This window comes from Mus caroli, unplaced genomic scaffold, assembly GCF_978045245.1.
Source record: "Mus caroli unplaced genomic scaffold, Mus_caroli_1 scaffold_4, whole genome shotgun sequence".
NCBI classification, from domain to species: Eukaryota; Metazoa; Chordata; class Mammalia; order Rodentia; family Muridae; genus Mus; species Mus caroli.
The window spans coordinates 44,884,094-44,910,921 of record NW_028227259.1 but is presented as its reverse complement, the minus strand read 5'-3'; the positions used below and the strand labels follow the sequence as shown (position 1 = coordinate 44,910,921).

At 38.3% G+C, this 26,828-nt stretch overlaps 1 long non-coding RNA gene across 5 annotated transcripts in view; it reads right to left on the bottom strand.

The window, feature by feature from the left end:
- Positions 1-26,828, bottom strand: part of LOC110295085 (uncharacterized) — a 70,032-nt gene that overhangs the window by 25,807 nt on the left and 17,397 nt on the right. For 2 of the 5 annotated variants that reach the window (XR_015046925.1, XR_002378006.3), the window contains 2 exons: positions 24,850-25,006; positions 11,888-13,577 (listed from right to left, as the gene is read on the bottom strand). This is a non-coding gene — a long non-coding RNA (uncharacterized LOC110295085). Of the gene's footprint in view, positions 1-11,887; positions 13,578-24,849; positions 25,007-26,828 lie in introns of those variants that run through there. The other 3 variants (XR_015046924.1, XR_015046926.1, XR_002378005.3) reach the window with 2 other exon arrangements.

Below are 26,828 nucleotides of genomic sequence, written 5' to 3'. Positions count from 1 at the left end.
TTCATTTATCTACTTGTTTTTGGAGGGAGTTATTAGGCACATACATTCCATAGTACAAGTGTGGAGGTCAGAGAACAATGTATGGGAGACATTTCTTTCCAACATGTTGGTCTGAGGGATCAAACTCAGGTTGTGAGGCTTGATAGCAACTCCCTGGTCTATCCCAACAGACCCTTCTTTCTCTTGCCTTTCTTTTCAACTTTTCTCATATACTTTTCTTTTCATCCTTTCTCATACCAGAATAACTGGACAACCTTTCTCCACTTTAGATCAATTTCTGAGTCTGTCTAACCTAATTAGCGATTCTTAATGATAAAAGTTTTCTCTGATGAGAGATGGATTTATTTTTCTAGAAGATGATATTTTTCTCTAAGGTATAAAAAAAAGACTCTAGAATCTCATCCCCTTCCATCCCAGATTTTTGTGTTTCATGTCTATCTTCCCCGTGTGGGGCTCCAAAGAGCACTCATGGAGACCCTTTGCCTCTGTGTGATAATGCGACATAACACATGCTGTGAAGTATTCTCAGACATGATAACTCCCTGAGCTGTTGAGAGCAGAGGCCTGAGCTAGTAGTATTTTAGCCCTCTACACTGTGTGCATAAACTTCAGCAAAACAATCAAACCTTTAGGATATTCTCCCATCTGTAAATTGTGCATGATTTTCTCTTACACATGGAGCTGCAGAGAAATTCTAATATGCTAATTCATGCAAAGTAATTTGCACAATGCTTTTGAAGCAGGGCATGAGAATGAGCAGTGGTGATCTCAGAGCTATTCTCCTTGCTCAGTCTTCATTTCCATTTTACTCTAGGAGAGCAGATTGGCTTCTCTAGAAAGAAAGTGTCAGGGCTCTACACTATTCTAAATGATATCCAACTTGCTAAACATTTGGACTCTACATTCAAATGCCTTCCATGCCTGCTGTTTGGCTAGTTCAATTGCTTTGCTTTGTTTCTGCCCCAACAGATGCAAGGAGAAAAACCATGGACCCAAGTCATGGTCAAATCAATTATAGAGAACAAATAATTAAAGCAATTTTATTTTATTTTTTTCATTTATGTAAAGAGGATGTCTCTCTTTCAAGGTAGGGTTCAAGATAACAGCATTGAATACAGGCAAAATAGGGCTTTTTTAAAATATTTTTTATTACATCTTTTCCTCAATTACATTTCCAATGCTATCCCAAAAGTCCCCCATACCCTCCCCCCCCCACTTCCCTACCCACCCATTCCCAGTTTTTTTTGGCCCTGGCTTTCCCCTGTACTGGGGCATTTAAAGTTTGCATGTCCAATGGGCCTCTCTTTCCAGTAATGACCGACTAGGCCATCTTTTGATACATATGCAGCTAGAGTCAAGAGCTCCGGGGTACTGGTTAGTTCATAATGTTGTTCCACCCATAGGGTTGCGGATCCCTTCAGCTCCTTGGGTACTTTTTCCAGCTCCTCCATTGGGGGCCATGTGATCTATCCACTAGCTGACTGTGAGCATCCACTTCTGTGTTTGCCAGGCCCCGGCATAGTCTCACAAGAGACAGCTATATCTGAGTCCTTTCAGCAAAATCATGCTAGTGTATGCAATGGTGTCAGCGTTTGGAAGCTGATTATGGGGTGGATCCCTGGATACGGCAGTCTCTAGATGGTCCATCCTTTTGTCACAGCTCCAAACTTTGTCTCTGTAACTCCTTCCATGGGTGTTCTGTTCCCAATTCTAAGGAGTGGCATAGTGTCCACACTTCAGTCTTCATTCTTCTTGAGTTTCATGTGTTTAGCAAACTGTATCTTATATCTTGGGTATCCTAAGTTTTGGGCTAATATCCACTTATCAGTGAGTACATATTGGGTGAGTTCCTTTGTGATTGTGTTACCTCACTCAGGATGATGCCCTCCAGGTCCATCTTTTTGGCTAGGAATTTGATAAATTCATTCTTTTTAATAGCTGAGTAGTACTCCATTGTGTAAATGTACCGCATTTTCTGTATCCATTCCTCTGTTAAGGGGCATCTGGGTTCTTTCCAGTTTCTGGCTATTATAAATAAGGTTGCTATGAACATAGTGGAGCATGTGTCCTTCTTACCGGTTGGGATATCTTCTAGATATATGCCCAGGAGAGGTATTGCTGGATCCTCCGGTAGTACTATGTCCAATTTTCTAAGGAACTGCCAGACTGATTTCCAGAGTGGTTGTACAAGCTTGCAATCCCACCAACAATGGAGGAGTGTTCCTCTTTGTCCACATACTCGCCAGCATCTGCTGTTACCTAAATTTTTGATACTAGCCATTCTGACTGTTGTGAGGTGGCATCTCAGGGTTGTTTTGATTTGCATTTCCCTGATGATTAAGGATGTTGAACATTTTTTCAGGTGCATCTCTGCCATTCGGTATTCCTCAGGTGAGAATTCTTTGTTCAGTTCTGAGCCCCATTTTTTAATGGGGTTATTTGACTTTCTGGAGTCCACCTTCTTGAGTTCTTTATATATATTGGATATTAGTCCCCTATCTGATTTAGGATAGGTAAAGATCCTTTTTGAATCTGTTGGTGGTCTTTTTGTCTTATTGACAGTGTCTTTTGCCTTGCAGAAGCTTTGCAGTTTCATGAGGTCCCATTTGTCAATTCTCAATCTTACAGCACAAGCCATTGCTGTTCTATTCAGGAATCTTTCCCCTGTGCCCATATCTTCAAGGCTTTTCCCCACTTTCTCCTCTATAAGTTTCAGTGTCTCTGGTTTTATATGAAGTTCCTTGATCCACTTAGATTTGACCTTAGTACAAGGAAATAGGAATGGATTGATTCGCATTCTTCTACATGATAACAACCAGTTGTGCCAGCACCATTTGTTGAAAATGCTGTCTTTCTTCCACTGGATGTTTTTAGCTCCCTTGTTGAAGATCAAGTGACCATAGGTGTGTGGCTTCATTTCTGGGTCTTCAATTCTATTCCATTGGTCTACTTGTCTGTCACTATACCAGTACCATGCAGTTTTTATCACAATTGCTCTGTAGTAAAGCTTTAGGTCAGGCATGGTGATTCCACCAGAGGTTCTTTTATCCTTGAGAAGAGTTTTTGCTATCCTAGGTTCTTTTTATTCCAGATGAATTTGCAGATTGCTCTTTCTAATTCGTTGAAGAATTGAGTTGGAATTTGATGGGGATTGCATTGAATCTGTAGATTGCTTTTGGCAAGATAGCCACAAAAAAAAGGGTTTTTATAGGTCAGGAATATAGAGTTTCCAAATGGCTGGTTTGGCAAGCAAATACGCAAGGTTTTAGAAGCAGAACACGAGTTGGTCAAAATAACCTTCTGAAACAAAGACATGGATGAAAGGTGGTCATGAAAAGACCGTCATAACAAGGTGGATACAATGGGTAATGTCTTTTGAAACAAAGATACAGGCGCTGTAACCTAGAACAGGCAGTACAGAATCATTTGTGGTTAAGGTTATAGGTGCAGCATATTCTAAAATCCTTGAGAAACATTTATTTACAATCAGGATTGAATCTAGTTTTTCTTTACTGTTAGATGGTATTCATGCCTAAAAATAAAACAATCCCTCCCCTACTGACTCTTTACAGGATTCATTAGAATTGAGGCTGATTACATTCATATTAGGTAAAGAAGCAGAGACTCGGGCTTCTTTTTTGTTGTAGGGAGCCTAGCAGAGGTGACCATTCAGATACAGTGTATAGCTAATTGAAATCTTCATTCCAGCCAGCTAGGGATACACTGAGGTATTCAGGACAATCTTAGGGTTTCTATCGCTATAAGGAGAGACCATGACCACAGCAACTCATAAAGACAAGCATCTTATCGAGGCTTCCTTATAGTTCAGAGGTTTGGTTCCTTGTCATCATGACAGGAAGCATGGTAGCACACAGACAAACATGGTGCTGGACAGGTGCTTGAGAGTTTTACATCTGGAACCCCAGGTATCAGGAAGAGAGAGGGGAGAGAGGGAAGAGAGAGAGAGAGAGAGAGAGAGAGAGAGAGAGAGAGAGAGAGAGAGAACTTACTACTGGGCCTGTGTGGAGAGCCGTGCAGCGAGCAATCGCTGTGGAGAGCCGTGCGCGTGCAGCGAGCAATCACCATTATAAGATGGTGCTGGCCTCCGCTGTGACTAACTAGTAAACAAGCCTTGTGCGCAAGTGTGAGAGTGAACTCACTCCTAGTCACTGCCCATTCTTGAGGTGTAATAGTGGTGTGATGGGCGAGCAATGAATCAAGAACTGTCACGCCACATCAGGTGCTGAAACGTCATGGCTGAGCACTATATAAGGGACTCCATTTTCTGGGGTCGGGATCTTCCTGAGAAGTAAGCAATAAAGCTTTGCCGCAGAAGATTCCGGTTGTCCTGAGTGTGTTCTTGCCGGCGGGGACAAAAGCTCGGGATAGGCCTGTCTTGAGCTTCTGAAACTTCACACACACCCCCTCCCTAGTGAGACACTTCAACCAAGGCCACATCTACTCCAACAAGGCCACAGATCTTAATCCTTTCAAACAATGCCAATTGCCAAGTTCCTGTGGGGACCATGTTCATTCAAATCATTGCAGGTGTTCAAGTGTAGTACCAAGTGTTTGTATAAAAGTGTTTTTTTTTTTTTTAAAGCAAAGCTACATTCTGGTATCTCACTTAACAGGAAACAAGCAATTTAACAGAACCTAAAATAAGTTAGCTAGGGCATTTTGACCTCAGGTTCTTATCAAGGTGGTCAAATTCTAGTTAAGCCTTAAATGGCTTCAGTAAGAAGATGAAACAGAGGAACCATTGACCAGTGTGCTGCCTGGCCCTATCACATACACTCACACAACAAAATACTCAAATCTTGTAATTCTCTCTTCTGCATTGCCTACACTCACTGTCTACCCACCTTATGAGCTGTCTTACTCATACTTGCAGATCTTTTTCTCCCTTCCTTCCTGCCTTTCCCCTTCCTACTTCCTCCCCTCCCCCCCCTTATTTGTATTGGTAGCTAATTGTCCCATTTTACCTGTTCCAAAGTGACTCCAATATGCAGAAATCATAACACTTGGAAATTGCCCTGAGGACTCACAATGTACAACTCATTTAGATATCTCTGGCTCTTTCATGTTTTCTTAATGACCTTCAATTGCTCACAGGATGTATAATTTATTCTGACCCTATATTTACTAATCTTCCTTTCTCAAAATAAATATTAACTCAGCTGATCTGCTAAAACAAACCCAACTCAAGTCTCCTAACAAATGAACTCAGACAGAAACAGAATGTTGAGAATATGAGCATTGGGAAATTATCTTTATTAGAAAATGAAGGTTCAAGTCTCCCCTTGCCTTGAAACATTTTGTTCAACTCAGTTCAGCAAAGGGTTGCTCAAACTATCTACAGGAAACGGTAGTGTTATATGGGACAGATATTGATGTCATGGGTAGAAAGCATAACAGTAGAACTGTATTTAAATTCTACATTTACTTTTGACTAACTGTGACTATCAGGAAAGTCATTCTAAGGCTCAGATGAAGAGAAATGGTAACACACTGAATTGTCAAAAATAACCCTCTATTTCCCAACCCACTTTATGCTCCCTGACACACAGTTTGCACTAAAAATTTCTTGTATTTTTCTAAGATAAATGAGTAGAATATTAGGGGTGGGGGGTGGCATCCTTATAAATAGAGTATGCTTGTCTAATTTCAAAGGGAATCTGTTGTTCTATTATCTGCAAACATGTAGGTTCAGTTGTACATGAAGACAGTGTCACAGTCATTTTCATCTTGACTCATTCCAGCCTTGGTATGATAATCCCACACTTGGTTGCTATCAGCACAGGGAACTGGAGGAGGAAGCCTTAAGATCTCACTTGATCATTGAAAAATATTTTTTGGTTTGTGATTTTGAATAGAAATGTGATTGGAAGTATCTCTCCTCCTAGATTAGGCCACTGGAATCATCTAGGCTATAAAAAGCGAAACGTTGACACACCAAAATCTAATGTACTGTCCAATATTAATATTTAGGAAGAGAATGAAATCCACATAAATGACAGTGGAGACAGAACTCCAGGGTTTTTTGTTTGTTAGTTTGTTGTTTGGCTTTGTTTCTTTGTTTTATTTATTTATTTATTTATTTATTTATTTATTTATTTATTTACTAAGTCAAACCTAGGGATTTCACTGTGGTGCTTTGAGTGAGAACTTACTCCCACATACACTCATATATTTCTGTTTAGTCCCCAGTTGATAAATTATTTGGAAAGGATTAGGAGCTATAACCTTGTTGGAGGAGGTATGACACTGTGGTAGATGTGGCCCTGGGTGTGTGGGACTTTGGATTTCAAAAGCTTACACAGGCCCAGAATCAATCTCTGCCTGTCTCTGTCTCTGTATCTCTCTCTGTCTCTGTCTGTTTCTGTCTTTCTCTCTGTATCTCTGTCTGTCTCTGTCTCTCTGACTCTCTCTCTCTCTCTCTCTCTCTCTCTCTCTCTCTCTCTCTCTCTCTCTCACTCTCCCCCCCCTTCTCTGCCTGTGGACCAATATGTAAAGCTTTCTCTCAGCTACTTTTCCAACACCATGCCTGGTGGAGGGCTACCATGCTCCCTACCACCTACCATGATGCTAATAGATTAACCCTCTGAAACGGTATTCAAGCTCCATATTAAATGTCTTCTTTTATGAGTTGTCTAGGTTGCAGTGTTTTTTTTTCCTCCATAAAACAGCAGTTGACACAGTCTTATAGAGCACTCTGAGAAATGGGTGTGTGAGTTAGCTGTGTTGGACTGCATTCCAGGAAGAGACACTGAGCTCATCTCATGAATTCTCTTGGATAAACAATTTAAGAGGCGAAAGCAAAGCCTGCTAGGAAAATGCTATACAGGTGTTAACTGGAGACAAGAATGATGGTTGTGATAGTTAATTTGGATTGTTAATTTAACTAGACTTAGAGTCACCATGGAATTATCCTTCTGAGGGTAGTTCAGAAAAGATTAACTGGGGGAAAGAACATACACCCTGATATGGAGTGTATTATCCAATGCACTGAGATCCTGGAACAAAAGAAGAAAGTAAGGTGAGTTGAGACCAGTATTCATCTCTCTTTGTTTCCTCACCACAGGCATATAATGTGATGCCTAGTAAGGAAAAAAAGTGGGTAGAGATGAGCAGACCCTATATAAAATACTGCATTGAGCAGGGGACCATGAGACAATGCAGTACAACTAAGCACAGCTTGTTGCAGGAACTTAAGAATAGCTCACACATCCAAGAATAAGTGAGCAGTATACACTGCACTTTTAGTTTTAGAAAAAATAAAAATAAAAAGAGGCTATAAAGATGGGGCATAGGGAAATGGGGTCTGATCCAGGAGGAGTTAAAGGAGGTGAATGAGTTTGATCAAAACTCATTTTATAAAATTCTTAACAAATTAATTTAAAATGAGAAATCAAAGAGTGGCTCAATGATAAAATAATCTTACTACTCAGCAGTGTAGGAGGACTCAGGATTCTCCTTGTTGTTCTCACTGAATAGAATGTGCTGCTTCCTTCCCATTGATGAGACAGTGTTCAATGCTAATGCTTTAGAGCAAACCAGATAGATCTCTAAGTCCTTAATCTGCTAAATACTATTGTTATATCAGCCTCTGTGATAGATGCTTCAAGGGGTAAAATCATAATATTCTCATGCCTCATTCAGTGAATACAAGCTGGAGGAACTGGCCAAGGCCCTTGAACAAGAATTCACTGCAGATTGGTGGGAAGGACAAAAACATTACAGAGGTGTAAGACCATTCTTCTGCATTTAGACAAAGTCAAAAGCAACTGAGGCAGTTATGGAAAAGTTACAAATGCCTTAGAAATCATCAAGGAAAATAATTTTTTTGCCCTCCGCAGGAACTTTCAAATGCAGCCTCTATAAAGCATCATTAAACCTGCATGGGCCTAATGAGGTAAGTCCACATCATCCAGTTATTAAACAAACAAAAAGGTCTGCTCTCATTTCCCATACCTTCTTTATGAGCTCAAATTATGGAATTAAATATTCTGACATCTGTACCAATGTGTATTCCATTCCTTAATTGACAGAGTTGAGGACAGAGGAAGAGAGAAAGGGGTATGCTAATTATTCTTTTTTTCTCATCAGCAACTACTCAGTAGTGCTGTTTTTATAAAGAGGATATGAAATAGAAACAGATTACATGATTCTCAGCCCTTACTAGGATCATATGATAGTAGGGAAAATGTATATCGAGAAACAGAGTAATAAGAAAAAGGCAAAATTACTTAAGTGATTGTTGGATATTTTCTGTAATTATTTACCACATTTTTTGAGACATGGTCTCACTATGAAGCTCTGACTGTCCTAGATATTACTGTGTAGGCCAGGTTGCCCTCAAATTTATAGTGATTCACCTGCCTCTGCCTCCTGAGTACTGGCATAAAGGCCTGTGCCAAAACACACAGTCTCATTATTCTCTTTTCAAATGCAGTTTCCTGGCAGGGAAATGTGTTACTTAAAAATATCCTGTTGGGGCTAGAGAGAAGGCTCAGTCGTTATGACCACTAGCTGTTCTTCCAAAAGACCCAAGATCAATTCCCAGCACCTCACAACTGTCTATAATTCCAGTTCCAGAGAATCTGACAGCCTCACACAGGCAGAACACAATGTGCACAGGATAAAATTTTTAAAAATCCTCACAAAATTCTTAGAGATCTGGAAGGAGTTGTAGAAGAAAAATCAAAATATAGGACATGATCAAAATATAGGACGTGAAATAATTTTAGATAAATGTGTTTGTTTGTTTGTTTGTTTGTGTGTATTACACCATTCAGAAAGTGGGCAATTAAACAGCATGTGTGTGATCAATTAGATTTCTAGTGTGATGAAACCGATATGTTTGCTGTCAACTCTAGTAAGTAAATACCAAATCAGGAGTCTAGGAAGGTTTCCCATCATGCATTTCCTTAAGTGAGGTTGTTCTTAATATATGATATCCAGGACTAATCATAAAAGCAAGATAGTTCATAAAGTGCCAAGTCTTATGACAAAGGGTCATTGGAATAAACCATGAGGGCTTCTAGATTTCTCAGCTACAGATTCTGCCCTCTCTTCTCCTTTGTTCCTTTTTCATGACTACAATGTCACTGGGCTAGAAATGTCTCTGCTAACACAATGTGACCCCCAGTTTCTTGTCCACAATTACCATACCCTCCTATTTTTTAAAAATTCATAAAACCAAAGTCCCCTATGAATAATGAAACAAAAATTCTTCCCTATTTTTCCTCCACCCATATGTCTCATGTGCTAAGGTTTCTTTCCCTCTCTGATGTAGTGTTTGTTCTTAGAGTTGTTGGTGTCCACGCCTCTCAACATTCCAAGATGTCTTGCAGTGGCTGGAACATGACAACCTTGAACATTCCAAAGAGCATTATCAACGGAAAAAAAACAAATGGAAGGATGGAAACTAGCTGCTTCAGATAAGCTCTGAAAAGCTTTCCATTGGAAGATTTCAGCTCGGTTGGAATACTTAATCAAAGACACAAACAATAGGAAAATGAGACCAGGCCAGGCCCGTGTGCTGAAATAAACATGAAGCAACACAGACTGGCAGTCAAATGCTCTTCTCCTATCCAGGCACACTTTGACAGTAGCTTGGAATTGGCCATGTGAAAGTGTTTACATTCGTGAGACTTGGCTGCTACTATAAATCACACTGTCTGTGCTGCCCCTGAGAGTTCTTGTTAAACTGTTGCCGATGCTAATGTTTGAGAGTCTAAGGAAAGCTAATGTTTTATTGTCTTTTCTGCTTTAAGTGCTTTAGAAAAAAAAAGTTTTCTTATTTCTGGGAATTCTAAGGAAGTGTCATTACATACATGATGAGATGCTTCCTGAAGCAATGGTTCTTTAGGCTTATTAAAACATCCTTCCTCAGTGTTCTGGCCAGCAACCTTCAGTTCTTGTTTCCTATCATGTGTTATCTTCAAAGTGGTTTCACAGCCTCTTGCAGAGTGGTTGCAGAGACAAAGGCATAACTGACAGTCAGAAGGTTTCCTTAATCTTGTAGGACCTTAACTGAAATGGAACCTGATTCTTGGCTTAGATAAAGTAGAACATTTTATTCAGGACAATCTAGTATGAGGCAGAGTAGGAAATACTTTTTTAAGTTTTTTTAAATTATATGCATGTGTGTCTATGTGTGTGGGTATGTACTTGTGAATACTGCTGCCTTTGGAGGCGAGCACCTGATCAGCATGAAGTTAGCACTAACAGATAGTTGTGAGTCATCTTACTGTGTTATTAGATCTAAAATCTCAGTTCTTTTTCAAGAATAGTGCATATGTTTCACCACTGAGCCTTCCTGCCAGCCCATGGAGTTCATTAAAATGGGCAAAATGCACTCCTGGAAAGAATAAAGCATTTCAGAGAGAAGAAGTATGGACTTCTCCAGGAAGACTCTCAGTTTACTAATAGACATGTTAATATGAGTTTTAAGAACTGGTATTCCCAAATAAAAGAATAAGTAAAGTCACATCATATATGGATATGAACTTGTTAAGGGGGATTTGCAGTTAAAATTCAGCCATAGTCATACCATTTTGTTGGCTCTCAACTCTGAGGGACAATCTCTCTCTCTCTCTCTCTCTCTCCCCCTCCCCCTCTCCCTCTCCCTCTCTCTCTCTCTCTCTCTCTCTCACTCACACGTACACACACACACACACACACACACACACACACACTAAATGAGATTTTTAGCATGATTTCAGTGGTTCCACTAAGATAATTATAATATTACAAAGTACAAACAGGTACCACCTACTTTGCCAAGGTGGTTAGGACATGCTTTTTTACTGTAAATAGGGTTTCTGTAGATTCTTAGAAAATGGTCGGTTTATAACTGAGAAAGGAGAAAGAGCCTATGTTATTTACATCAAGATTCTTGACTCTCATCTGGTGATAGAACTCAAATGGACTCTGGGGTAAAGGGTTGTTCCTAATGCTCCTTGTTTTTCTAACCTGTCCCACACAAGCCAGTATTATGGGTTAGCCAATATAATTCCAGGATCACTCTTGTCAGATTGTCGGGATCATTCCAACATATAATAAATAAACTGGCAGCATTGTTTATTTGGATTAAAGGATTATGACATCATATGTACCTAGGATGAGTAGCTAAGTGTAAGAACAGGAGGAAACAACAACACTCGTGATAAATAACTAATATAGATGCTTTGATCACTTTTCTTCTGCTTTACCCTCTATTCATAATTTCCTTCCCTTCCAAATAAAGCTTTCTCAAGGTGTTTTCTTTCTCACTGTACTTCCAAGCTTCCCTTACCCGGAGTCCATGCAGTGGCTCAGCAGGTTCCACTTCTAGTAACCGCAGCTCCCTCTCCTTAGGGTCCTGGGTCTTCAGTTACTCTTTCTTTCTTGTTCAGAAGTCATGTCTCTAAAATTCTTTCCTTGGCAACCATGGCTGTTCATAACTGTGGTTAGCAGCCCGCAGTACTGATTGATCTCATTGTTTGGTTGGATTGGTTTTCTACTCAGAGTTCCTAAATGCACACTTTCTCCAGGAATCTAAAATGGGTGTCTACCACTGACCTTGAAAACCTGTTTTGTTATAACTGATATTTTTCTTTGAGAATGTAGCATCTCCTGAAGTAGAGCCCAGATGAAAAGGAATAAGCCATCTTGAACTCAGGATAATTTATGGACCTTTCTACAAGGGAGCTGCTATGTAGGAAGGATGATATCCCTAGTTGTTCCTCAGGGAACACCTGATGGAGTCTGAAGATATTTTTGATTTTCATAATTAGAGGGGTACTGTGTCTAGCAGTTGGTGGTCATGGGTGTTGATAAATGTCCTACAATGTATATAAAACCCCATGTCTTAGGGTTACAAGACATCATGACCAAAAAATCAAGTTAAGGAGTAAAGGGTTTAATCAGCTTGCAAGTCCACACTGCTGTTCATCATCAAAGGAAGTCAGGACAGGTACTCAAACAGGGCAGGATGCTGGAGGCAGGAGTTAATACAGATCCAGTGGATAGGTGCTGCTTACTAGCTTGCTCCACCTGACTTGCTCAGCCTGCTTTCTTATAGAACCCAAGACCATCAGCCCAGGAATGGCACCACCCCCAATGGGCTAAGCCCTCCCACACTAAGCATTAAATGAGAAAATAACTTATAGCTGGATCTCATGGAAGGCTTTGTTCAACTGAGGCTTCTTCCTCTTTGATGACTCTAGCTTCTGTCAAGTTGACACAAAACCAGTCCATTCCAATAGCTTTTGTTAAAATAAAATTGACCAAAATATCAACATACTGAATTGGGGAAACATCAGTTTTAGGCAGTTGATTGTCTTGTGTCTATCTCTCATAGAAGCTCACTGGTTAATGAGACTAAAAGTTGGTTGTGACTGTGTAGTTCTCACAGAGGTACCTGTATAGAGGAAGGAATATAAATCATACTCATTTCACTGTCCACTACCCTAGTTACTCCAGTGTTATACATTTTCTCACTTTCAAGTTCCTAAGCTTCTGTTTCTCGGAATGCTTTGCCACACTTCTGACCTACAAAATGAGAACTCTAGAATGGCAGAGACCATAGCAATCTGAACACTCAGTAAGCTGAGCAAGAAAAACATTTAGCAAAATGCCTAGCAGCTAATAATTATTTGGCAGAACTAAGGCAGCAAGAGTAAACCAATATCAGGGTCTTCAGTGCTGGCAAGAAAACAGGCAAGAAGAATATTCTTTGTATATGGGAGACTGAGGAAATATTGTCAAACTAATAACCTACTTCCTGTGCATATACTTGTAGCTGGACTTTTTGGCTATTTTGTGTGTTTCCTTTTTCTATCACTCTTCTCTAGCCTTATTTCTTCCAACCCCCAACACTGGGTAGGAAAGAAAGAAGGTTAAAAGTGGGGAGGGAGTGTTGATCTCCTTAGACCACTCCCGGCTGATTAGGGGCATCAAGCTCCTTATGGCAAGTTTGATCTTTGTCATCAGGATATCTGGGATATCTCCAATCGGCACCAGCAACCAGCAACCAGCAACAGCAGGGGCAGCAGTGGCAGCCATCCCTCCCCCAATCAGGGTGCTAACAACTTTATATCCTCTCAAGAGTTGCCAGAATTCCACAGCATCATGCACTTGCAGAAACTATCTACAGCTGGAAAAAAATCATGCCCTGACTTGGGCATGAGGCAAATCATAATCTGTTCCCGTGGACCATCTGAAGCAGCCCCGTATCCCACAGCCGGGATTAAAGCAAAAATATATTCTTATAACATTTTGTGTTTAAAGAGACCAAGATTCTCACTACATATTCTATCAATGTTTCATGTATTCAGTTGAAACAGACTGATTTAAAAGCCAAGGATATATTTAACCCATTATCTATAACGGCAACAGCCAATCAAATGGAACAATGCAATGTTTAAGAATTAATTCTTGAAGCATTAAAGCAATGAAGAAATAGGGTTAAAAGTGAATACAGAACCCAGAACACAGGAACCATTAGCTGGGACTCAGGAGTCCAAGTAACATGCTCCTCTAATGACTGCACCGAGCATCCTGGTGTTATCATTCCAATTTTTTGAAACCTGAGCAAACGGAAGAACAAGAAAAATTGAGTGAAGTGCTGAAGGTCACATGGACGCCAAGCCCAGAATAGAACTAATGTCTCTCGGTTTCCCGTTCAGCTGCGACCTTTTCCAATACACCTTATTTAAAGCAGTCTGGTTGGCAGTGGCTAATGGCTTTGGTATTCTTGAATCATTAATACTTGCTTCTGAGTAATACTCTTGGCAGAATTGCTTGTTTTCCAGAGCAAGAAATATTTTTTGCAAACAGTGTCCATAAGCAGTATTGATTCTCAATCACAAAACAAACAGCAACAACAAAACAGCCTAACTAAAATAATTGAATAAATTTAAACTTAAAGTGTGTTTAGATTATAATCAAATAGCATCAAAGCATATCATAGCAATATCATGAATTCTGGAAGATAGGAAAGTTGCATGAAACAAACCGAATACCAAATAATAGTTTTACAAAACTTGGAAACAGGAGTCAGACTGTTAGCTAGGAGCTTGAATTTCTGCCAAAAAATGCAGTACACCTTGGCACCTTGCCCTGACCTCACAATCCTGAGCCCTGGCTTACAGCTCATGCTACAGCCAACTCATTTCCTCCAGCCCAATCGATGGCTTTCTAATAGCTGTGCATCCTGCCCTGAATCACTTGCAAACCACTAAGATACACTTTCACTATTTATTTTCTGACTTACGACACAGAAGAGCAAGGTCAGTTGATGCTTTCAATGATCGCTCCTAAAATAAAAACTTTCATTGCAGTCTTTGGACCTGTTGTAAATCAGTGCTCAAAAAGAGCTCCATTTTAGCAAACATGGGGGTTAATGAATTTAGTTTGTCCATAACTTTAGCATCCACATCTCTATGTACATCTATCTCTCTACATACAGTAAAGATTGTCTAATTTATTAGTAATTACTTAAGGGGTCTAAGGTCTTATCTGTACAAAATATAGAGCCTATATAAGCTAGACATTTGATGAAATACAAATTAATAAAGGTTTCCTAATAACTAAGGTCTCACTTTTCAAAACGTAATAGTTATTTTATAATTAGTGTGATTATTTTTGATCATATGATAGTGATGAGAATCCTTTCTCTGGTAGGAAGGATATATATATATATATATATATATATATATATATATATATATATATAAAGGAGCTGTGGAAAATGAGTTTGAGATTAAAGAATAGCCAGCAAAGACAGTCTTGGTATCATAAGAGTATGAGCAGAAAGATGGAGAGAAGTTGAGCCATAATGTGTACATTTCAGATTCAGTCTGAAATTGTTGCACATAATCTATTCACTGCCTCCATTCTTCTTGAAGGGCAGTATTGTCATAAGCTACTGCACTATCACAGTCACATAAACCTTCACCATCGGCATCTCAGCAAGTGATAAGATCAACTAAAGAGAAAAGAGCTATCCGTCAGTAAGTCAGTGACCTGGAGCATCTATATCACTGTCAGTTACTGCTATCAGGCTCCCCACATGTGCTGGTATCTATTTAAAAACCACTTTCAAGAGCAGATATAACTGCCTGCTTTCTCAGGCTTCCAAGAAGTGTGTGACAGAGTCAATGTTTAAATATGCTGTCCTCAGACTTACTTGACATCAGATGCCTTGTTTGAAAATGATGAATTAGCAAACATGGTGCAGAGGGTAAACTAAACTTTGCTGAGTAATTATTTGCAAGATAGTGGAAAAGTACATGAACTGACCAGTTTCTCTCCTTCTTGAACCTCTGTTACCTTTCATTTACATCTTTTAAATGGAAAATTCTATTTTCAGATTCCAGTCTCTTTGAAATGTAGTATAATAATCAGTTTAAAACAAAAAACAAAGAAACAAACAAAAACCCGTGTCAATTCTGTCTCAGGTATTGCTTGTTGCTAAGGAACTATTATCAGCAAACAATCATTCAAAATGCCTTTGAAATGAAATGTGTAATAGGAATTAGTTGCATTTCTTCTTTATTTTTAAGGTATCTGCTTAGAGAGATTGTTTCTCTTGTTAGAAAACCTGCTGGTTTCAGGCACTTTTTTCCTCTTCTTTCATTTTACATAAATATAAAAAAAGAATTAAAAAATAACTGTGTAGAGGAGAGGCTATATGAGTCACTGGCCTTTGAAGTCTGATAATATGCACAGATTCTTAAAGGCTGTGGTAGAGGAGTTTACATTTAAATTTGGAAAGCAATCCAACGCCTTTTACTTTTAACCTACTTAAAAAAGTAGATCTACAAGTTATATGCAATAAGATACATATTTTCAGCATGTGAAGACAGTTTAACAAATGTAAACAGCCATGCTATTTTCCTACCTTCATAGTGATATACAACATCCTCAGCCTCCTGGAGACAAGAGACCCAACCCACTTTCCAGCCAGTGATTTGCCTCCAGAGACCAGCCCTGCCTCGATACCTGACAGCTGACAGCTTATTATGGCTGTTCTAGAACACTATGGAAATAGGTATATGATAGATAACCTTTCTTTAAGGATTCTCTTGCCCAAATGCAAGGCTTTTGGAAACTTTTCTAAGTTATGTTTCTCCAGAGTACATTGTTTTTTATTGCTGGTAGTATTCTACTGAATGAGTAGGCCGCACTCTTTAGCAGTTAAGTTGGTTTTAGACACTGTTTATAAAGATGTTACAAGTCTCTATGTATCTTTCAGAGGAACCATATTTTTGCTTCATATTTAGTATTATTAGTGATAGATTCAACCACTCATGATTTGCTTTAGAAGAGGTTTAAGTGACTCATATCAATTGTAATTTTAAATTATTATAAGTCAAAAGCCCATTTAGTAACACTGCTTTAAACACTATCATATTTAGTCAGAGAATGAGGCACGCTATATAACATAAATGCTATTTACTAGAACCCATTGATGATTTCATGTGTGTTGTGGAATATACTGAAAGGTATGCAGTTTGTAATTAATGTGTATCCCTTTTGACACATCCCAAAGATGGAATATCATAACCAAACCATTGCAAGCTAAAGATACACATAATAAAGTCAAGGCCTCTGTCACCTTCCAATTTCATTTTAAATAATTAAAATTTCCATTTGGCGTCTCAATACTCTGTTTCAAATGTCATAGTGGAAATGTAACTTATTAGATTAAAAAGGAATGTGACTTCCCGAACCACAACTTCAGAAACTCACAAGACGGTGTTAATTTGGGACAGTGATTCTGAATTCTATAAATCTGTCTTCACAAGTTTTCAGATAGAATTTTTAAAAAATCCAGACGTCCACATATACCTTCCAGGAGAATTCGGTCCCACTCCTTGTGCCTTCTCTAGTTCAGGAAGAAATGCATGAATTTGACTGTATATAAAATTAGATCCAGCAATACTTTAGAAGGTATACTGAGAAAGATACACAGGTGTTTTTGATAATTCACACTCAGGAGCTTCTAGAGGCCTTAGAATTTTCTGTTGTGTAGAAAGCTTCACTGGAGGATGGCCATCTGGAGGTAGGATTCCTGGATCAGTTGTTTTGGGCCATGAGGCAGAAAGTGCTTCGTCAGCGCTACATATACAGGTTATGCCTGGAGTTGTGGCACATTCCTTATGTTTCGGGAGCTGACTTATCTCTACCTGATTAAGCTACTTCTTTCTTTTCTTTCTTATAAATGCATGGATTACAGACTCACCTAAACATTCTTAACATTGATTTCTTTCCTGGATAGATTTGACTATTACTATTATTTTATCCCAACGACATTCACCTTCTAGGTTTTCTTCTTTTGTTTCTTTTCCTGTTTCTTTTTTTCTCTCCCCCTGCCAATGGAAACCATTAGTAATTTCAACTTCCCCAAATATGAGATAGAAACAATGTTTCTTTTATTCTCATTGTGAAAAATATGTTTTTTTCTGAAATAAAAATATTTCAGAGTTCAGGTTTATTAAATATAGGATAGAAGGGAAAGCTAAATGGCAATAATTATAACTCTGTTATCTAGTCATTCTTCTAGGTTAGCTCTTCATTTACTTACTCCCTGCCCATTATCACTAGGTTTTGGGCAATTAACTGTTGTACTTTGCCCATATCATGACACCCTTCCTGTGTTTTCACACATTTATTGCTGATGTTGACTTCTGAGTTACACCAAGGTAACAAAACCTACTTGTTTTTTGGCCACTACAATCCATAGAACCAAAGAGGATAGGTATGGAGTAAGAGGACTAGAGGGAGTAGCTAGATCTCATTATGAAAAAAGTGCCTTTATTTAGAAAAGCTTTTTCTGTAATACAGTTCCTATATCTCATACAGCATCTTAGTTATGGCTAGCAATTCAACTTGTTTGTAACACCCAGGACAGGATGTACCAAAGTTGCAGTCATTAGACACTGCAGAAGGATTGATTAGAGATGCCGGGTTTTTCTCACATCCAAATGCAATTACTGTGTGAGAAAGAGGCAGCCATGAGTTAATTCACTTTGTACACATTTCAAATAAATCACTGTGCAAAAGTAGGTTTGCTTCTTTACTTGGAAGACAAGTAACCAGACAGAAGAAAAACTATTTTACCTGCATAGAGTTTAATATTAAATATAAAATTCTCAGATGTAAGCACCATAGAGATGTCCTCATGTAAAGATTCACATAAGATTGAACACTACTTTGAGTAGAATATCCAGCAAATCATTCAGTTGGGAATTTATCTTGGAATGTCTTATTCCAAACTCAAATGGTTTTGGCTACCCTTTCCCTGTAGAATGGCAGCAGCCAAATATAGAGCCGTACTTGCTGACAATAAAAAGCCCTAGACAAGTGCACAGATATTTTTTTAGCCTGTTATCAGGATAGATTCAACAGTATCTGACTAAGAAAGTGTTATTTATTGAAACTGTCTTTGATCTATTTTTACATATATTAAATATAGTTATTGACCCATCAGAAAACCTAGGATGATTCTAAATAAAGATTTTCATTTTTCAAGTTATAACATAATAGTTTGTCTTTCAGAATAAAATGACTGTTTTAGAGGCAGGGGAAATTGATTTCTTAAATCTGACCCAGCTGTTGGATTGGTAGGCTTTACTATATGAGTCTAACTGAACGGTTTTTAGCAGCATCTCTATTACCAGAGAAACTAGAGTTTGCACAATTTATTTATCAAATTGGTGGGGGAAATAGGATAAACTGCACAGCTGGCTTGGAAAACAAAGTAAATGCTTTTTTAGTTAGTAAACAATTAAAGTGGAAAGACTATTTCTTCCTCAAAATAACATAGAATAGGAAAGGAAAAAATGATCTTGTCAACTTTGTTCTAAACTATTCTGCTGTAAATTGAGTCTAATAATATAAAGACTAGCAAAGTTCTGACACATAGAGATATTTTATAAATATTAGTAAGTTATTTAATAAGTTTGAGTTACTAACAGCTATGACCATCTGTGATGGTTTGTATATTCCTGGACCAGGGAGTGGCACCATTTGGAGGTGTGGCCTTGTTGGAATAGGTTTGAACTGGTCAGAGTAGGTGTGTCACTGAGGGCATGGGCATAAGATCCTCACCCTAGCTGCCTGGAAGTCAGTCTTCCACTAGCAGCCTTTATATGAAGACATAGAACTCTCAGCTCTGCCTGTGCCATGCCTATCTGGATACTGCCATGCTCCCACCTTGATGATAATGGACTGAACCTCTGAACCTGTAAGCCAGGCTCAAGTAAATGTTGATTTTTTATAAGACTTGCCTTGGTCATGGTGTCTGTTCACAGCAGTAAAACCCTAACTAAGACACCATCCTTATACAATTATATGTCCTGCATTTAGGATAAAGTAAATCTTTATTATTCTTAACAAGTTATTGTTAATAGCAATACATATAAATGTTAGTGTGTTAGTTAATTTTCTACTGTTGTAATACAACACCATAACCAAGGCATCTTATATCAGAAAAGGTTAATCAAGGATGCATTTTAAGATATCAGAGGAGAGGCAGCAAGTGGAGGCAGCTGGGTCAGCATCCTGAGGGCTGACATCACAAAACACACAGATGAATCAAAGAAAGCACAGTGAAAACAATATAGGGACTTTGAAACCTCAAAGCTCACACCACTGTGTTTGTGTTGCACTTACTCTAGCACAGCCACACCTCCTAGACAGTGTCACCAACTGAAAACCAAGTCTTCAAGTGCCTAAGAATGTGGGGAAAATGTCATTCAAACCACCACAACTAGTGAAATCAAAGTCCCAAGGCCAGGGACTAACTATGCTAACATGTTAACTATTTGTTCTTGCACAAGCTACTGAAACATTTATTTTAGGGAATTAATATCATATTTTCACCAAATTATAAAAACAAACAAATAGGTTCATAAAAAATAAAATAATCTAGCACAATAGATTATTATAATATATCATATAATAGTAGAGACAACCAATGAGACTAATTTGATACACATTGAAAATATGCTTTCATAAATATGAGCCTTGTTATCGAAATGTGATTGATAAACGGGTGTTTAATGCCTAGTAGCTTGTTATGACAGCTACTCCAAACCCCAACTCGATATAATTTCACAATAATATACCATTATTTTTCTATTATTTTACTACCATAGGAGTTAGTAAATACTTAAATTATTGCCAGTAATATGATCGTCATTGCACATCTCTGGGGTTATTGTGTATGTGTGTGTGTGTCTGTGTGTGACTGTGTGTATGACATATATGTATATATGTATATATGTATATATATATGCTATCATATACATATGCTAATATACAGGAAGGAATAATTGAATAATGAAATTAGTAATATTAACAAATGGGAAACTTGGCCCTCTAAGATTGAGTAGTGACTTTCACCTCCAATGGAAATGGAAAGGAGTTTCCATTATAGGTTAAAAAAACACATGCCTGATCATACTATGTTGCACATTGAAACATGCATTATTTTCCAGCAGTTTCCCTTGACAAAGCCAAAAGAACAAAAGCTTTTTGTTGGATATGTAAACTGTATTCTAAAAACAAAACTAAAGTCTAAGACCTTGCTTCTCTTAAAAATAAACACCATGAAGCAGAAATCCGACTCAATAGTCAAGACTCAAACTCCAGTCCAGTTTAGACTGAATGGCGCTAGAAGAATTGAGTAGCCATTTGGGAAAAAAATCTAAAAATAAACTTATATCTCACACTATACACAAAAAGAAGCTTAAGGTGCATTAGAGGATGAATGCATGGAACTGCAGTCCCACTATGAGTGAAAAAATACTTTGTAACTATGATTCAAAATTCATGAATAATTAAGAATGAATACAAAAATGATAATAGGAAAGTGTGAAAAGAATTATTGATGCTCAAGGGACAAAGAACTAAAACGAATTCAGTAATAACATATAAATGTCCCCAAAGACATGCAAAATCAATATAATTCATAACTTAAAAACATGGGTTTCATGAGAGTACAGAGGGCAAGTCCTCACTTCTCACATTGGCCAATTTTTAAGAAGACTGAGAAAATGATGCTGAAATAGCATTCAAATGAAGAATACAGATTTAAAACCAGATACAGATTTAAAACCTTCATGAAATCTTAACACAAAAATCAATCATTGAGCCAGAAACACAATGAAAAACTATAAACTCCTAGAAGAAAATACCAGAGATAATCTACACGGCTTCAGCTGTGGCTATGCCTTTTATGTAAATTCCCAAAAATTACAACCTAGGAAAGAAAATAATGATAAACTGCATTTCCCCAAAATTCCTGTCAAGAGAAGATGACAATTCTCAGACTAGAAGAAAAACTTGTTTAAGACACATGCTAGAATGGGTGGCTACCCCAAATACCCTTAAGCTCAATAATTTAAAAATAATTATCATGATTTAAAAAAATGGGAAAACGAATTGAACATGTTTCACCAAAGATACATAGATACCAAAAAGCACATGAAAATATATGCCACATTATATTCCATTAAAGGAAGTGCTAACTCAAATAATGTACAGAGGGACATTCCTTCTAGATCTACAGATATGATCAAAACATAACATTATCAAATGCAGATGACAAAGTGGAAGAAGAGGAACTCCTTTTTTGTGCTGGGCCTGCAAAGTGACACCTTCAACATAGAAGGTACACTTGAAATGTGATTTTTCTCACACAGCTAAAATATACCTTTATCATTCTGTTTAACAACTAATCTCCTTGGTTAAGACATGACTGTTGTACCTATAAAGAAAACGTATGCAAGGATACGTGCTTTAGCTTTAATTTCTAAAATTTAGAAGAAATAAAACGTTTTTTGGAAGAGAAAAAGATAAATTTACTCTAGTATATCCAGAAAATACAGATCAATATATGCTGAAAGGAAATGACCTACCAAGTCATGAAAAGGCTTAGAAGAAATTTGAAGGCATATAGCTGGGTAAAACAAGCTGGTCTGAAAGTCATTTTTGCCAAATGACTATATAGCCTACAATATGATGTTACATTAGAGGTAAATTTGTAGAGACATTATAAAGGTATGTGATTGTCAGGGTTGGGAATGGAGAGAGTTACATTTTAACTTTTTTAGGTAGTGCAATGTATACACAATGGTCATCTTATTTAGGGGTTCTACTACTGTAATCAAACGTCATGACTAAAGTCAACTTGAAGAGAAAAGGATTTATTTCATTTTACAGCTTGGAATCCATCCCTCAGGGAAGTCAGGGCAGGGACTCCAAGTAGAAACTTAGAGGCAGGAACTGATGCAAAGGCCAGGGAGAGGTGCTGCGTACTGTCTTTCTTGTTTTCTTTGCCCATTTTATGTTAACAACGTCCAGGACCATGGGCCCAGATCTGGCACCACCCACAATGTACTAAGTGCCACATCAATTGCTAGTTAAGAAAACACACTATATGCACACCTACAGGTCAATCAGGTGGATACATCTTCTCAGTTAGAGTTGTCTCTTCCCAAATGACCCTAGCCTGTACTAATCTGACATAAAAAAAATTTTTTTGGTACCATATCATGTTGGATATGTATCATTCTGCATTTGTCAAAAACCATGTGACTTACAAAACAGAGGGTGCACACAAATGGAAACTGTAGGTTTGGAGTTCAGTGTAGAGTCAGTCAGAGGAGAATGTGGATGGTTTTTAGACTGTGCCTGTGAAAGATGGGGTATAGGAATATGGCTATGGAGAGAGGAACATCTCTCTCAGACATTTTATAGATAGAACTCTTAAATTGCAGGCACTTTCTCAAATTAAATAACTGAAATCAAATAGGTAAAAGCAATGTGACCCCCGTGCAAATGCTGTGATATAGTCAGGCAATTTGTCTCAAGAAAACTGAGTAACAGGTATGAGCCATTTCTTTACAACATTGCCTCCTGTGAATTTAAAATTACGTCAAGAAGAGAAGTTTACAAAAAAAGGCACCAGGTGGCTCTAAGGAGCGTCTTCAGATTTTTATGATGATTATGAGGTAACCTGAGACACAGAGTGGGATTTACCACAGGTAGCACTGGCTTTGTGAAGAAGGCATTAGCATGTAAACCTATGTAACCTTGGATACATATGAGAAAGAGATCTTTTCAAATGGCACTTTTTCCCTAAATCGTTCACAGATTTTTTAAAATTCTTCTATTAAAAGTTCATTACTAAAACAACTTTTAGATCTAGATCTAAAATGAACTAGAAAATTCCATGCTATTCTTTCAGGAATATCATTCAATTAGAGATCCTGGTTATTTCTTAAAGGTGGAGCTAAGAATTTGGTTTTGAAGAGTTTCCCCAGCACCCCGAACAGTTTTCTCTAGAAGCTGTGGCGACTGTTTACATAAGACATTTTGGTCTTCGTACTACAAGACAAAAATCCTCTCTTAAAACTGTCAACTTAAAGATAGTAGTTTTAATGTGTGAAGTGTTATAAATAAAATGTGTGAAAATCCGTGAACATGTTGCTTTCTCTTTCTCTTCATTAGTAACTGCACTTGATCAATGATTAAGGTATTAAGCAACACCTTGACACTGACTTCATTTGCCTTTCAGGTTGTAGGTAAACATCAATACATGGGATACCCTCAGCTTAAACTCTAAGCAAAGCCATCCCAGTATTCTCAGAAGCAGACCTGTTCATCCAACACTGAAGGGGGAGCTATAAGGAGAAAAGCCTTCACTCTATTTGTTCTACGCTGAAATGGAAGGGATGCTAAGCTACAGATCCGGGCACATCCTATCCCCTGCCTTTCATAGGCACAGTCTACCAACCATCCATATAAGGTTGCTTGGCTCCAGATCCAGGAACATCCCCAGCGTTCCCCAGCAAGTAATTTATCATCATCCTCTCATATAGGAAGTTGCCCTGGTTTGCAATATGACACTATGATTCAGAGATCTTCACGAACAAAATGTTAAAATTTTAAATGATGAGTTGGATTGAGTGAGGTGTGATGCATCCTTCATTGTGGTTGTTGTTGGTTGGTTGGCTTTTTTTTAATGTTGTTGGATGGACACCTGGGTTGGACAGGTAATTGTTGCTGGTGTAGGGATAAGACTTGTGTCTTGAGTTAGAAAGTAAATGAATGTCTTTCAGATTCTTAGAAGATACCTTTGTATAGGTATATAGTCTCAGAATTAGAAAGGGGCATGCATATATACTTGTTCCTATCCAATGGAGTAACAAAGAGATAGAAAACTCAGGACTGAGTCACTATCTTGTTTATTATGGTGACCTGTGTAATTATAGTGATATGGCTGGTGGCTGGTATATTGGCCCTCAAATGGTGTTTGTAAAATTGGAATAATGAAATAATCCCCATGGTAGAGTTTCAAGGAATAGAAATCCCAGCTTACTAAGTAAAAATATTGTGGGGAATGATTGGCATTGAGTTACTGTTATCTCGTTGCATGCATATTAACTGAGGTTAGAACAGAACTATCAAGAACACTGACTCTTTTGAATATTTAGCCCGGAATGTGAATAAATCCAAAGCTGAGCTGGATCCAGTAGGGAGAATCCACACAACCAGAGTATTTTGATAATGCTGTGCATGGCCTGTTGGAGCTTTAATGACATTCTCCAACGGTCTCTTAATGTCATACTGAACCTAATCAAATGAGCTTTTTCAAGAAGGGTCAGATGATCTTGATTTTTTCAAGACCCCTTTAGCCCTTAGAATTAATCAGAGAATCATATTCAGTTCTCTCTCTCTCTCTCTCTCTCTCTCTCTCTCTCTCTCTCTCTCTCTCTCACACACACACACACACACACACACACACGACTTTTTTTTCAAAGTCAAAATGGACAATTGATTGCTTACCTTCCTCCCAGTAAGGTTTATTTATAGAATAACCACATGACAGCCAGAAATACTTTCAGACCAGGAGGGACCCAGCCATCTGTTCCTCTGATAAAGGTTTCCAGTGATTTCTCTGGGATATGGATATTGACAAAGTGATGCTGCAGCATCCTCCAATCTGTGTATTTATAGGAGGGAGAATGTGTATATGTTACATATTTGGAGTTGTTTCTTTCAGTGGGAGAAATACAGCTTGTGCCATATGCTTCCCATACACATAATTACCTCGCCACTCTATACATCCACTCATGAAGAGTTCACTATGCAGTTCTCAGCAGGTTCAAATATTCCCTTTGAGTTCAGATACATGTAAGCTCATCATTCTAGAACAGAAGCCCTTGGCAGAATGACAATTAATCAGATAATTACTAACTTCCAAGAGAGTTCTCTAAGAAAACAAACAAGCAAGCAAGCAAGCAAGTAAACTCCTAGCTTGCTCTCTCTTCTGGATCCTGATGAGAAAACTGTGTTTACCATGTAGGTCACAATGCCCTTCCCCTCTCTTCCAGCTCTGTTGCCCTTCATGTGAATAAAGGATTGCTGCTGATAGTGGGGAAGTCAGCTACCTTTACAGAGTTTATGCCAAGCTGTGCTGAACATGCTCCCAATACCCTTCTCACAGCACATCCCTGTTTGGCTCCTGGTCATTACTCCCACTCACAAATCAGAAAATGGAGGCTTCTAAGAGGAAACTGCTAGTAAATCCTGCAGTGGCTTCTGCCACTCAGCTCCCTCTTCCCTTATGCCTCAATGGGAGATCATTTTGTTCAGTTGTTCAATTCTCTAAACCTTCATTAATTGAGGCAATATTTATGGCTGAATTCCTTTCACACATTGCTCTATGTTGAAAGGATGCAAAACACCTTAGGAAAGTTGTGTATTCTCTCCCAAGGAACTCGTAATTCTGATAGGAGTCCCACAATAAAGAAGCACAGTAACAGAAAGTAATAGTTAAAATTGCAATATAGAATGATGCATAGAGACAGTGCTTGTGTCACTTCTGAGAAGTAAACTAGGAACCGAATGAGAAGATAGATACCTGGTAGATAAGGCTTGTGAAGTGTATTCTGGGTATAGGGGGTGAGAAGGAACTCATGCCCTTCCAGGCTCACACACAAGGCTGATGATACCATCAATAAGTTAATCTAGGAGAGGTTACTGTGGAGAGGAACACCAAGATAGGCAGACCTCTGATATTCAGACACCGGATGATCAGGGATATGAGTCTTCCTTTTATTAATATTCTGAAGTGACCATTGGTAATCTAAGAAGTGTTTGGATATATTTGGAAGGGTTATAATCTTATTTTTACATTTCAGAATTTAGAACACCATCCATGGTGAGTGGGGTTAGTAAAAGCTGCAAGAACCAGGATGAATGACATTAACTCTATTGTATCAAGCAGGGGAAAGAGGACTATTTCTGCCTGGATATAGAATGTCTGGGCATGAGGCAGGACATGCTTCTCATTTGAGATCTCATTTGAGATCATTAGAATAATGACAATAGTTAAGCAGGAAAGAGATGATGGATATTCTAATTAGGAGGAATTATCTTTGCAAATACATAGAGATCTCTATGTACAGAAAACTTTAAGGATACCATATTTTTTTTCTCAAGTTGTCATTAGACTAATAGTTGTCTATTTATCAACAAAGAGAAGGGCTTCAAGCAAAGTCAGTTTTGTGGATCCCAAACCAAATTTCGCAGGAAAGAATTGAGAAATATGTCTTTGCACTGGAATGTAATGTCATTCTGAACTGTATTAAAAGCATTTGTAGAAAAGTTTGCCTTAATTTACCATCACTTGCTTCCACACCTCAGCCCCTACTGTGGCCACATTCTCAGCCCACTGGACCCCATACTGAAGCTTGCCTTATTGAACCCATGTATATCAAGAGAATCCAAGACCCAGGCTGGAACTCAAGAGTGCTGACAAG